At 43.1% G+C, this 13,847-nt stretch overlaps 1 protein-coding gene across 1 annotated transcript in view; it reads right to left on the reverse strand.

Annotated features, from left to right (window-relative positions):
• Positions 1 to 13,847, reverse strand: part of luzp1 (leucine zipper protein 1) — a 76,087-nt gene that overhangs the window by 43,545 nt on the left and 18,695 nt on the right. Inside the window, exon 2 of the mRNA XM_050061200.1 lies at positions 5,190 to 5,247. The gene's annotated coding sequence lies outside the window, so the exon portion shown is untranslated. The remainder of the gene's footprint in view (positions 1 to 5,189; positions 5,248 to 13,847) is intronic.

Here is a 13,847-nt window from a genome sequence, read left to right on the forward strand (position 1 = left end):
TTCTAACAATTGAAGGAATTACTCAAGTGTGAAATTGAACTTGAAGGTCAGCAATTGTGTATTTTGCCATTTTCTCCTGTAAAAGGTCACACCGTCTTATTACTATTCATTCTTTCTTTCCTCCCGTTCTCCATTGCTCTCCTATTTACCATCAGTCTCTGTCACTGTCACCCCCTCCATGTGACCTCTACCTCTAAATATCACCCCAACCCCCATTTCTGCTGCTGCATTCCTCCTGTTTCCTTCCCTTACCCTTCATCCTAATTCCCTTCCTGCTGCATTTATATGACCTTGCCACTGTGCCTAAGAGAGGAGGAGCTGACAGCCGATCATCAAACTCTTTGGTGATGATGGATAGAATATTTTACCAAGCTGGTCCCCTGCGATGGCTGCCGACAACTGCCCTACAAACTGTCAATTCACAGACACATCAATAGCTCTTAACATACAGCCCCTCAACCTTCTCCCTGGCTGCTCGACATCCTGCTCATTCACTGCTTCCTGATCCTAGCACAGAGCACAGAGCGCACACACACAGCTTGGTTGGCAGAGCTTGGCAGTGCTTCATCAGCCTGAGCCTTGGCATTAGCTGCCTGCTGCGGCTGAATGGAGACCTCAGTGGCTCTCTGATGAGGAAGAAACAGTACAGAGGGAGAGAGATAGCAGCGGAAAAGCTTAGACAGGGAAAATGTGCGGAGCAAAATGCATGTGATAATGCGAGGCAAGCAAAGAAAGATAGAGAGAGAGGGAGACAGAGAGAAAACCAGACGAGGAGGAGAGAGTGAGATGAGGGGAGTGACTCCACAGAATGCAGAGCAGGTAGCTGCCAGAGTGGATTACTGCAGCAGGAATGCAGCACTGGCTGCAGGACGGAGGGAGGGAAGAGGAGATAAACAGAGCAGGAGGTAAAATGATGAAAGCTGTATATCAGAGGAGATACAGAGGCATGACTGAATCATACAGTTATTATAGACTGTCCTAATACTGTAAGTAAACAAAGAGGTTTGACTGTAAATGCAAACCCTAGCATTGTTGTAAGCTCTGTTAGCACCATTAGTAGTATCAGCACAGCTAGTAATCTCTGAATGAGTGGCACTGCTAACTAGTTCCTACCCAACATGGGTGGTGCACAGTGCAGAGTGGCCAAGGATAATGTCAGCTAACCAGTGGAGGCCAAAGGATGGGCAGTGGGCTCTATAGCCCCTTTTACACTGCCAGACTTTCGGCGAATGTTGGGCCGTTTTGACGGCAAGCTGCAAGCATTTAGACACACAGAGCTGGATTGGCGAGTTGATCCGAGGTGCCCAATTTTCCGCCGCGTAGAGGTAGACATATTGGCGGAACCTTTTGGGTTTAAAAATAACGAGGAAGTCTTCCACCGCAGGAGGGGCTGTTGAAGACTTGTGGGAGGAGCTGTTGATGACGCCACACGTGCGACCCAATGGCGGTGGACTAACAGGAAACAGCTGATAGCAGGAATTAGTGAGCAGCTAGTAGCAAGAGGGAAACGCAAACCTGACAGACACTGGAAAGATCAGCAACTGGGGAGACAAGGCATTGCGCACCCTCCTTGCCCTCGCAAACGAAGAGGCCATTAACCGTCAAATGACAGGAATGGCGAAGGACGGGACGACTTATGAGAGAATCGCCGAAGGACTGACCAGCCGTGGCTTCCTTCCCACGTCACTGTTACACGTTTTGTTACTTGCTCACGTCCCCCACTGCCCCGAAAAAGGCACATTCTGAATAAACAAAAGTAGGTAGGCGGCATTTTGCCGCACTCCCCAATTTTGTGAAAAAAGACTGATTGGGCTTTCCTGCAAATTTGTACAATTCCCATTTAGAAAGGGCTTATGATTCCACGTTAGTGCATCCAGCCAACTGTATGACATTTACATGACAAAACATTAAATTTTCAACACCTCTGGAGCGCCCGCTAGCTCACCTGGTAGAGCAGGCGCCCCATGTGCAGGGGCTGTGTCCTTGCCGCAGCGGCTGCAGGTTTAATCTCAGCCCACGGCCTTTTGCTGCATGTCTAACCCTACCACTCTCTCCTCCTTTCATGCTATATCTGTCCTATCAAATTACAAACAAAAGCCCCCAAAAATATCTTTAAAAAGTTTTTCATCACCGCTAAACAGACTGCACTTTGAAATGTAGCAAAAGATAGAAAAGATAGAAAGCAAAATTAAGTGAAACTGACATCCCTAATCACTCCTGTGATCATTACTGTTTGGACAGTAATAGGTATCAGAATCAGAGAAGGCCCGATGTAGCTACACGTTGGTATCTTGCAAGCTAAGTTTCACTTTCACTTTAACTTGTTGGAGCTGGAGATTGGCAACGAGGTTAGCAACAAACTACTAGCTGTGGATAACGTGGGCTCATGTTAGCTATTACCGTATGTTTCTAACGTTGCAGAGAGCACTCAACAGAGTCGAGCAGTTTGTTCTAGCTGCAGGCGAGCAGCTGAGAGGTGGGACGGGATAGAGTTGGGGACAAATTTGCATGTTTCTATACCCCTGCATACTAAATGAGGCAGAGGTGTAGAGTTACATCTCAGCAATTTAAAGGCATAAAGTTTTTTCATGGAGAAAAAATATTAAATATGAAATCCTGATGAACGAAGATGAGTTTTTAGGGGTTTAATCAACGCCAGGGAGGAACTTGAAATACACTTATCTGCTTTCATGTCAAGAGTGCTACAGCATGAAGAACGTTAGGTACAAAGGTACAAAAATAATCCTTCCAGCAGCTCTCAAGCTCACCTTTAAACACTTAAAATCTTGTTTGTTTAAAAAACTGAAGTGTATAAATGACCTCTGGACAAAGCCAGGCTAAGTGTCTCCTGGATCAAGCACCACAGTTAGCGTACATATACAAGTGGTATCCATCTTTTCATCTATCTCTTGGCAAAAAGGTAAATACGCGTGTTTCCCAAAATGTCAAACTATTTCTTTTAGTGAGTCTTTCCTAACTGCATTATCCTTAAACTCCATATTATGAAAAATCTAAGCACAAGTAGGACGTGCCTTTAATAGCAGGACACTGACATGAGAAGCTCCTTTTGTTGTTTTATTGTCGGATTTCACTGTATTTGTCAGTTCCAGACTATTTAGGATGACTTCGGCTCAAGCAGGATGTGAACTAGCATCCGGAATAATAAACGCATGTAAATGTAGCTCAGCGAAGACGCACAGAACACGCCTTGGCCACATATTGACCTTACACTGTTATGTGAGCAGACAGCCGAGTAGACATGGCAAGACAGTGACACATATACTGTCTCTGCTGACTAACCTGGTCTGATAACACACACACACACACAGACCAGCTGTCATCCCTGGGAGCTGTGAGAATGTTAATGTGAGTGCACTGACCCATATGTTACAGAATATATACAGTATGGTATATGTTTGCCACTCCTGTGTGACTTCAGGCTACAGGGAAGGAAGTGCGGCGCCGGCATTTGTGCCCAACAGGAAACAGACTCACAAAGAGCAGAGGAGGGGCGGAAGAGGCGAGGAGGAGGTGGAGGAGGGGGGGAGGAAGGGAGGAAAAGGTGGGCAAAGGAGGAGGATGAGGAGGAGAAGAGAGGTGGAGGAGTGTAGAGAGAGGGAGACGGGAGGGGAGCCAGAGGAAACATTTGAAATTCAGAAGATTAGAGACGCTGTGATTTGATTTTGTGTCACTGGGTGACCTGATATAAGCAAACACACACTCACACACACACACAAATACCTATACTTGGGTATCCTTTTCTTTTTAAATTTGTCCACCGTCTCATTTTACACTGTATTAAATACCAGTATAAGAAAAGGAAAGCAGGAGATTAATGCATCTTAAATTAAAAGCGCTACACCACTCTCATGTCTGTGCATTAGAATGAGGAGGCAGTTCATTAGCTTAGCATTATGCTAAGCTTTTTTCCCATGCTGCTGGAAGCATGGAGAAATAGCTGGCCTGGCTTTCTGTAAAGTAAAAAAAAGAATCCTAAAAACAACAGTTTGAGGGTAATAGGGGGAGTTACATGCTGTAATGATTCCTTGGCAAACGACAGCCGGACACAGTGACTTCCTGGAGTCTTGTCATATAAAAGTCTGACAGACAAGCAGCGCTATAAAAGGAGATGCTCTGTACAGAAATGTTCACACTGGACGCCAAAGCACCCCTGTATGTGAAGATGCCCATCAGCCGTCATCTGGTTGTGTACACTAGAAGCACATTTCTCCATGTCAGCCAGTCATCAAGCAGCTCTGCTCATCTGCTCTGTTCTTCACTCGTAGAGCTCTGTCTCTGTCTGCTTGTGTGTTTTATCATTATCAGATTATTTATATTATATCTAATATATTCTTTTTATTGTTCACAAAAGATTATTAGGGCAGCACGGTGGTGCAGTGGTTAGCATTATCGCCTCACAGCAAGAGGGTTCCTGGTTCGAAGGTTCGAATGCAGGGTGGAGGAGCCCTTCTGTGCGGAGTTTGCATGTTCTCCCCGTGTCAGCGTGGGTTTTCTCCGGGTGCTCCAGCTTCCTCCCACAGTCCGAAGACATGCAGGTTAACTGATGACTCTAAATTGTCCGTAGGTGTGAATGTGAGTGTGAATGGTTGTCTGTCTCTATGTGTCAGCCCTGTGATAGTCTGGTGACCTGTCCAGGGTGTACCCCGCCTCTCACCCAATGTCAGCTGGGATAGGCGCCGCGCTTCAGCATCCAGTGTGAACCTGGCATTAGAGGTACTGCTGGACATATTTGTGAACAGGCTAGCTGCTTTCCCCGTTTCCAGTCTTTATGTTAAGCTAGGCTAATCACCTCCTGGTTTCACCTCCGTACTTAACACACAGACATGAGAGCGGTATCAATCTTCTTACTTTACTCTCAAAAAGAAAAAATATTAACCAACCATTTCTCTAAAAATGTTTAACTACTGCTTTGAGAGTCATAAGATACAAATATGTTGAGTGAAGCAATATATTGTGCAAGCCCTGCGCTAGGGCAACATGTAAAGAGTAGTATTGTGCACTGCAAAAATGTCACATTACTGAATAAAGACATTTGAGTTAAATTCAAAAATAAAATTGCATGACTTTCGCTGACTTTCAGTGACCCAGAGATAGACTGAATATGTGCAGAAAGAGCGAAGAGCAGAAATAAATCAACACTAAAAAGAAGACAGGAAAGCAAAACCTACATTTAAGATGCATCCTTCTGTTATCGTACGTTAAGCTCCTCTTCCCAAAGTCTCCATCCTGTGGTCAAAAACACACAAGCAGGGCATAAGGTTAGTAACTCAGCGGTCATCATAATATCAAGACACACACACTCTCATGGCATCTTTCACCATCGTTATGTTTGGCAGTTGGCAAGGCCCGAGCCTGCGGCCGGGCTGACAATGCAGTCACTGTGGGGGAGATGGTTCACAGTCAAGCTAACGGGCTACAGAATGAGCTAACTGCTGAGATATGGGACGCATTCGGAAGGCTCTGCAATAGACTCATGCATGAGCAGACAAGTAGTGTTTGGCCACGACAACAGAAGGCCCTATTCAGTTCTCTGGGGAGGCACACAAACACACACACGCACCATTATCATAATCATCATCATCCTAGAAGCTCTCATCTGCTTCAAAACATGTGCATGGTCAAACACACACACACAGGGACAGACACACACACACACACACACACACACACACACACACACACACAGAAAACAACCCAGACTTGGAGCATTCCACTACAGTAGCATTCCATATGTTTGGTTAAGCACAGAGAATCCAGATTTAAGGCTGAAGTCTGGACTGAATTTAAAGGATGAGAGAGGGAAGTGGAGGGAGGGGAGAAATGAGAAAGAGGAGGGGGAGGCCGAAGGAGAAAGGGAACATTCCTGTGAACTGGAAGCAGCAACAGGACACTCCGGTACAGACACATGAAGATTACATACAACATACATTAAAGACACTTATCATTTATGTCATCATGATGGACCCGGCGTCCAAAAGATGCTCAGAATGAAGGAAAGTTTGAACATCTAGTTTCATGACAACCCAGCAAACTTACTTACTGATGAAGACCGTACAAGACGTTTTTTTAAAAGCTGCAGAACAATGAAGTAAGAAGCTGAAACTGCTTTGTCACCTGTGCATTAGGACTTTTACTGCAACAGGGAGGAAGCAGCCCAGTCGCAAGAAGAAAATGTTGGAATTGTACATTTCTGCAAACCACGAATGCCTTAATCAGATCAGCATTTCTGAAGTGATGCAGTATATGAGCTGACACAGTGATCTAGAGGTGGAGGATGTTGGATGGTGTGTCACCTAGGTGGGATGCCTGCCAAGGTGGAAACCACGGTTTGAGACCAACAAAAACAATAGCCTACTGGTTATGATTTAGTGTGTCATTGCTCATTTTCAGCAGCTTTTTGGGCACCAAACGTGGGTGTTTTTTAGGGGCCTGCTGCCATTTTCCTGCAACTTTTTAACACCCAAAAATGGCTATTTTTTAGCAACCTGTAGCTTTTTTTTTCAGCAGCTTTTCGGCCCCCAAACTTGGTTTTTGTTAGGGAGCCTTCACTTCATTTTGAATGTTCTTTTAGACACTGAAAACATTTGTTTTTTTCTGAGACATCCCTGATCTTCCTATCAGCGTAGTAGCAGGTAAAGCAGTTTTTTTTAGCGACATCGCTGCTTTTTATGCTCGGATAGTGTCACAAAAAGCGGTTGTTTTTTGTCAAGACATTGCTGCTTTCCACTGGGGGGAAAAAAACCTTAATACAGCATAATATCGCAATATTTTTATCGAATTGTCACGAATTGCCTACTAGAATAATATAATCAATTGCTCTTTCAGAGTCCAGTAGACATTTTGCTGCTGCAAAAAAAATGGCTGACGTGAGACGAACAGACGGAAAACTTCATCTTATTAGATAAAACAGATGTTTTATCTGAGGTTTCCTCTGGGGGACATAATTTACAGTTGAAAAAAAGTAATAAATCGCAACATATTTTATCGCAATACTCAATGATATTGTATCGTGACTTAAGTACCGTGATAATATTGTATCGTGGATCTTCTGGTGATTCCCACCCCTACTTTCCATGCCAGAATTATGTACCCCAAACATAAGGTTTCAACATATCTGCTACATAATGATGTGAAAATGTAATGTATCTGCTACGTATCCCAGGTTTGCAGTAATGTACAATAGCAGCATTTATTCTAGTAATTGGGTTGGAGGAAGAGGAAATGGGAAAAAAAGATGGTAAAAAACTTGCATAAAGCACACAGGGCTGCAGCTAATGATCAGTTTGATTGTGGATTGCTTTCTGTGTGCACTTAATCAATGGATCATTTGGTCTATAAACAGAAATCAGAAAATAGTGAAACAACCAACAGTCCAAAATCCAAACAATCTTTAATTTACCACCACGAAAGTCTAAGAAAAATCTGCAAAACTGACATTTGAGCAGCTGGAACATGACGTTAAAGATGAACAAACCCATTGCTGATTAACTTTCTGTTGATCACGTAATCGTTTCAGCCTTTAAAGCATGAAATGGTCATAAACTGTTCAGACAGAGGGTTCTCTACTGACACAGGCTACAGTAACTGAGAAAGCAGAGGCGAGTGACGTTCTCAAAGACACTTCGATCATGTAAGTAGCCACTGATGGACAGAAACAACTCGCCCCTGCCACTCTCATCTCCTCTCTGTGTCATCCTGTCTCTTTGTTCCCACACAGCTTTTCTTCACAGGAAGGAAACGGCCCTGCTGCTCTGCACTCAGCTCTGTCATGCTAGATTCATGAGGGCCGCCGCATAATACCGGCTCACAGGTTTTGCTGAATCATCCAACGTTCTCACGCTACACAACAACACTCCGACACTGCACTAAACCAAATGTGTAATTCTGCAGAGTGCAACGCCAGCTTTTTGGGGCGCTCTGTGATCAATAAACACTTAATGAAAATATGTGATTTTACAAATGAGATTTGACACATTCTTCGCAATCCAGGAGACGCCAAATACCCGGGTGACCAGAGACCACATGTTTGTCTGTGTTTGTATGTGTTGTGTGTGTGTGTGTGTGTGTGTGTGTGTGTGTGTAGGGGGGTCGGGGCTATTCATTCAGACAGTTAGCCAACCCGTAACCAAGCGAAACTGAAAACAGCTGTCTCCTTCTCATCCCTCGCTCCCACTCGCTTCCCCTCACGCACACAGCATGTCAGGTTGGGGAGGATTCATTACGTTACTCAGCAGAATAAACTGGAACAGTGTGAGGTGGCACTTCCTCCACGGTCTGTAACTGTCTCTGAGCAACCACCAGTCAGATCAGTTCTCACCTTTTTTTTTTCTACGTGTCATTTCCAGCACACTGTGTTCACTTTGCAAACATTTATGTGTCATGAGCAGAAGTTACGAATGTGTAGAGTAGTTTTAATTATTATAATGACTGATGAGCATATTTTCCAGTATGTAGTGTTTCCCATGAAATTAGAATCAATGTGGGGTGGCAGTGGGGGGATTGTTGTAGGGGGATCAGCACAGTTTCTGTTTTTCGTGTCTCCTTCTCTGAATTCAAGTATTTGTGGGTCAGTGAACACAGCACAGGTGTCAGTTTGTTGAGTTTGAGTTGCACAATTAGTCAGTAAATCAGTTTGTGGTCAGATCAATCACAGCTGATCAGATCAGATCGATGGATTAGAGAAGCAGTTGCTGCAGAGGCAAGTTAAAGTGAACTTTTGGACCCATTCCTGGACCGTAGGGTGCGTGGTTTCCATGGGATGCAGCCACTTTCATCCAAAGCAGGTTGGAAAACGTAGGCAGGGCTGTATAGTTCCGGTCCCATGCCCATGTCCAATCAAATTCTCATTGGTCGGACAATCGCTGGTTTTACTTTAATAAGACAGTGTGTCCACCAAAGTGTTTCTTTTCCCAGCTGAGAAACGACAGCTGTTGTTGTTGAGCACTTGCATTTGTCCTCATTGACCGTTTGGCTTTGCTGTGGTTTGTCCCGCCCCTTCTCTACTGTGACTGGACGGCTGGTGACAGTGACGAGCGCAGCATTTTACCCAAAGTTAAACATTTTTCAACTCTCATTTTTTCATTTTTCATCGGAAAACAGATTAATAATCACAGAGGGCATTCAGTGCCATCTTTATCAGTATGGATTTATTGTACTAAGTCTCCAAAAAGACAGAACAGTTCAAGGCTGGATTATAAAGCTTCTAAAAGGGATAGGATGACACCAGAACCCTTGTTGGAGCGGCAGGATGGCTAACATTAACTTATAAGATAAAAATAGCAAGTCTAAGCGTTACAGAGATATTTCACATAAGTAACGTAATGTTGCATATGACACTGTCAACCCAGATTTTTCTCATCACTCCTACTTAATGCTTGATGGTGACACAAACTCGCACTCATAGTTCAGGTGGAAAAGCATTACAGTGCACAGTTTATTTCTGAGTAATATTACAATAGAGATTACATTTTTTTCTCACTTGAAGCATTCCACTTGCCTTAAGAGTGTTGACTTGCCCTGTGGCGTTTTAGTCTGGAGATAAACCGTGCTGATTTTTTTCCCCAGATCGACCAATTGATTGGTTGAGGACTAGGTAGAATTTCAGTTGACCAAGATTTTCTTTAGTTGATTACAGCACTAGAAAAACGCTAGACAGCACTAAAATTAGGGTGCTGTTGTTCTAATAAATAAAGGTGTTCTATTTCTTTATCTAATACTTTTTATTGTTATCATATCATAGCCGCGTTCTATATATAAATTAATGAACAGGTTAGTTACACTTTGCGCCTGGCTGCTGCTCTGTCTATGCCCAGAGTATGCTCTGTGCTCCGAGAATGTCGTGCTCTGAATAACCAAATGGTATACATATTCCAACAGTGCTCCAAATAAACAGTCCAGCTCCAAAAATAGAAAATCAATATGCAGTGGTAAAATAATAACTGATGGTCCGAACCATTAATTCAGACAACAGATTTGTAGAATGATAACAAGATCATATCATCACAATACTGATGATATCATAGATAATAATATTGTCTTGCCCTAATATCTTATGTGATAACATGTTTGTTTGTTTTTTTGTTGTTTTTTTTAACTGAAATTAACTGTACATGACGATTTATGTATTTATACAGATCCCTGATAGAAGTAATGCCTTTTTTCTGTCAGGTATCAGAAATCAGTGCATCATTTTTAGTCAAAATAAAACACAGCAACCATTAATAATTTTAAGATTTCTGTGCTATTCTGTAAAAACCTACTAAGTGCATTTTTGATTCCGTACCAAACTGAATCCAGGGTTTTCTTTCATGAGTCTCCTGTATTGTTTTGACCATGAAGAGATGACATTCAAATCTTATTTTAACTGAAATGTCATGTATGTCCTGTCCTTTTTCTCATCAGTACACTCTGCACTGTACTAAATGAGGAACGATACTCTTCCTGTACGATCTGTGACAATATGTGATATGATTATCTGTCAAAACGCGTCTGCATCAACGTCACCAAGATACATTTCTGTACATATACTGATCCCAGTGTGTTTAAGCACATCTTGTCCTGACCCACAACAAATGTCCAGTCAGTGTGCAAATATTACAGCGCAATACAATATCTCTTACCTGAAACTATACACTTGGTTCGGTTGTGTTAAACAAAGTAGAAACAACCCTCCCCTCCCTTTTTAAACTACATAAACATTTTATCATGCATTGTTTATCTTTGAGTCCGGCTTTATCCCACATATAATGGAAGGTGGTTGATAAGTTATCAGTGTGTGCTTTCTGAGCACTTAAGCTCACACTCTCCAAACACATACAGTACTTGAGGCCACACACACACACACACTTATACAGAGTCTGATTTGGTACAGTATAAACCTAACATTGATCCGACTGGTACCAACAGCATAAAAAATACTCTCGCTTCTCTCAAAATATCTTATTTTCACCAACGCTTCCACAGAGAAGAAACTCTGTGAGTGCATTAGTTGGTCTTAATGGCAATGTTTTATAGCAACATGGATGCATTCAAAAAAAGAGTGTCAAAAGAAAAAGGACAGAGGAACCACATCGAGTAAAACAAGAGGGGAAACGAGGGAGAATGAAAGAAGGGGGAAGAGAGAGATCATGTTCAATTTCCTCCACTGGAGAACATTTCAAGGCCTGAAACTCCATCCTGGGTTCCACTCGCCAGGCGGGCCTCGTTTGCATGGGAGCCCATTTCCTGTGTGTGATTAGCAGAAGGGAGAGTGTGTGTACATGTGTGCATGTGTGTGTGTGTGCGCACTGGGGGTTGCAGTTCAGAGAGGTCTGGGGTTGTTTTGTCTGCTCGGGGAGGAAAGGAATGCCCAAATCAAACACAGTGAACAGGATGCCTAGGGAGAGAGAAGGACGAGGGGGAAAGACAGCAGATACACAGAGACGAGAAAGATGGGGAGAGACAGGAATCAGAGATCCAGAAAGTAGCAGACAGAAGGCACTAACAAAAGAAAGGAGGAGGGAACACCAGAGAAGAATAGAGCAAGGGGTTGATTTTTCATTTGCTGCCAGTGCACACTGCGAACAGCATTCCTCCTGCTGCTATTTGCATTCCAGCTGAGCGGCAAGGTGGAGTAAGAATTTGTCCACAAGCTGACGAGCTGTCAAACCATCCACCTCTTAAACTTCACCGTGAACCTGCAAAACCTGTCCTAATATCTAATGACTTTCAGCCCTGCCTGTTCAACAAATAACAGCTGAGGCTTTCACACACTACTGCTGACACAGATAGATAAGTGTTGACTGTTTTTCATTTATGCAACAGTGATATGACAACTAGCAATGTCACTCAACACCTCAATAATAAAGGAACCTCCTGGCATGTAAACTAGGTAAAATATTAAGGGTCTTCCAAGGCCAGATCCACTATTTAGAATAAACAAGACACAGACGAGACTGCCTGTCGGAGGAATCCAACAAATGGGATTTAAAGCATTTTGAAAGACACTTAAATTTACAGTAGCTAGTGTCTGGCTCTAGGACACTTTTTAGGACAGTCAGAATTTGCTGGCAAATCTGAGGATGCTAACCGAATCCTTTCTGCCTTGACCGGTTGGGTTTAAATTTGAGCAGTGATAATCTTTTGAGAATTAAAAAGGTACAGGCCGAGCCTTGTACTCAAGCAAAGGTGCACAGTAACTTTGACATGGATGGATAAACATGGGGCAACATTAGCTTGTCACTCACATGGCGACGTGTTGCTTTCAAATTAATTCATGTTAATTTGAATTGTCAATTGAATTTCATCAAACTTTATGTTTAGAAAAATAACCACCAGGACACAGAGTCTCCATCTATCTGTCTGTCTATCATCCAATCAATTTCATACTTGGCGGGTGAATTGCTGAGGAATCAAGGTAGTGCAGTGTTGGGTGTGACCTCATGACATCTATGAAACATATTTATTATTAGTACGTTATGTACACACTGTGTAGGCGTACTGAAAGGGCTGAAAGGCATGACAGTTACAGCTCACTCTCTGTCGTTGGCTATAGTTCATTCAAGAACAGATTCTAGATTCAAGATTTATCCCGGAGATAGCCTGGTTCTGACTTCACTGGGGCCATAAAATGTTTGTGAGAGCTTCTGTACCCAAATGATGCATGTACTCCGGGATTGCTAGAGAACACAACTATAGCCCCGTTCCCACTGGAAAACACCTGCTAACATCTGGCTTTTTTATTCAATGAGAAAGGTTACAATGAGCATTCACTCTCAGGACAAATGACTCTGCAGTAGTCATGACACCGATTGGCTTCGATTGGTAGTAATGGAAATACATCGCTCAGGTGGACGCGCTAATTTTAGCCCCTGCACTGACCGGCTGCCACAAAATACCATCTTTCTCCATCCAAGCAGCACTTAAACATGGCTCAAAATTAGTCAGCACTGACTTTGAGGGAGACTGAATAAATAAGAGAAATAAAAAAGAAGCAACCACTGTAGCCATGCTGCTTTCTACGGACTAGTCCGTGACATTGAACTTGACACGAGGGGAAAAAAAGGCATCCATACTCGTCTACTGCTGGCAATGGTAAAGCAGTTTATTGCCTATTTTTAGCGGGTTTTCCCCACGTTAAAAAAACCCTCACACACATGCTAATTTTGGTGAGAAAAGGGTATATGTCATGGGAAGTGTGAAGTTGTTTGGATAAATGGTTCTTGAGAAAGCTGCAAGCTGGAGTCAGCCTGTTCTCACCAGCCACGTTTTGAAAGTACCGTATTTACATTTAACTACCTTTCAGCCAAAAAATAAATTAAGATTTGTGGATAAGCATTTAGACCTTTAATTAACAGGAGAGACTCATGACCCTGGTATTTATAAAAAAAAACAGCTACAGCTGTGTACAGACAGTATACACCTATAAAATAACAAGAAAAACTTTACTGGCTCTCATTTCCCAGCGGTTTCAAAGTTCAGTCTCCAAACACTTCCTTTCGTTGTGTGTGTGTGTGTGTGTGTGTGTGTGCGAGGTGGACCCTGCCCAGGCAGGAGTGAGCCATTCCTTGACTGGCAGAGCAGAATTGATGGGCCGCTATTGTTTCCTTTTAAGGTCAATTGTGTCTCAGATGCCTGGCATGGCTGGGAGTGTAAGATGCAGCTGGCTGGCAGGAGAGAAGAAACACTAATTTAACTGCATTCTTCTGTGCAGTCCACACCTTAAAGCGAGATGGAGGAAGGAAGGCAGAGAAACAGATGGAATGAGGGAGAGTGTTGAAGACGAGCGGAGATGAGAGAGGCAACTGGAGGTTGAAATGCAGACGATTTTTAAGAGGTTTAGACGGAGA

Source organism: Epinephelus moara, chromosome 14 (assembly GCF_006386435.1).
Source record: "Epinephelus moara isolate mb chromosome 14, YSFRI_EMoa_1.0, whole genome shotgun sequence".
Lineage (NCBI taxonomy): Eukaryota > Metazoa > Chordata > Actinopteri > Perciformes > Serranidae > Epinephelus > Epinephelus moara.